Source organism: Thamnophis elegans, chromosome 8, assembly GCF_009769535.1.
Source record: "Thamnophis elegans isolate rThaEle1 chromosome 8, rThaEle1.pri, whole genome shotgun sequence".
Lineage (NCBI taxonomy): Eukaryota > Metazoa > Chordata > Lepidosauria > Squamata > Colubridae > Thamnophis > Thamnophis elegans.
Genome location: NC_045548.1, coordinates 53,855,147 through 53,856,374, shown reverse-complemented (window position 1 = coordinate 53,856,374; position 1,228 = coordinate 53,855,147).

Sequence of the window (1,228 nt, the reverse complement as noted above, 5' to 3'; positions counted from 1 at the left end):
ATTTTGAAATTGACTTGAGTTGGCAGAAGTGATGAAATTAACTGCCTTGATTAGAGACAATGGTTTGAACAAGTTTAAAAGAGATTGAAAGTGGTGTGTAGAGTTTATGTGACATAAATATTATAATAGCCTGTTAACAAACACTTTGAAGTTTAATTTATTTTGAGGGGTCACCTTGATTGACAGACAATAGATTTGTATTTGGGATATTAAGTGAATGTGATATAAAATAGTAATTTAGCAGGCATAGATGAAATTTGTAGTAGTATAGAATTATTTGTAGATCCAGATTGCAAGGGGGGGAACCTATTAGATTTATTTGAGATTCAGATATCAGCATTCAACCAAGGTGAAGGTTGTATGTTTACCATTAATTTTACATTTGTTATATACAGTTTTTTATTGTTTCATTTCTTGTAACTTGTTTGTAATTTTTGTTTTGTTAGGTTTCCTCTTTTTTTATTCTGTATTTTGTACTTCGTCTTTGGGAAAAAATACGATGTATATCTAATCAATCAATTAATCAAATCCCTACTTTTAGAATTAAGGAAAGTCAGACTGAGCTACAGCCAAGATACTCAATTCACATTCTGGTTCAATTGTGAAGTTAACTAGGTCAGTTTGGTATTTTCTCTGCTTAGCCAGTATCATTGGGTTATTGTAAGCATAACTAGAAACAGAACCACATCCTTTGTTGTGGAACTTGAGGAGGAAAGGAGGTATAAATTATCCTAGTTAATTAATTAATTGCATGCTTAGACTTATGAAACATTCTTGGCCTCATATGATATGAATGAAACAGGTGTCCTTGAGAGGATGAGTAGAGGGGGAAAAACAAGACTATACTTATCTAGAGGGATTGGTGCTTTGTAAAAATATGGCGTCACCATTTAGTAATCTGAGGTAGTTGTATCTCTTCCCCTTGTTGCAAAAAAAAAAGGATATTTCACATTCTTTACCCAAATTCATTTAAATGAGCATTTGTTTTCTTTGACAGTTATGCAAATTGCAAAAAGTTTCTCAGATCGTGTACCCAAAGTCTCCTGAGGGCTTGGTAGGACCTTGATTTTAGAAGAAGAAAGAGCAAAATAGCCTAATATTAATAAACTATTTCCAAATATATATAATATCCAGAAGTAATTAGGGAAGCCTGCAGGGGTGGTATTGAGTTACCTTCCCTACTGGTTCGCAAATGTGAGCGCCCGCTTTTCTCGCTCACACCACCTCC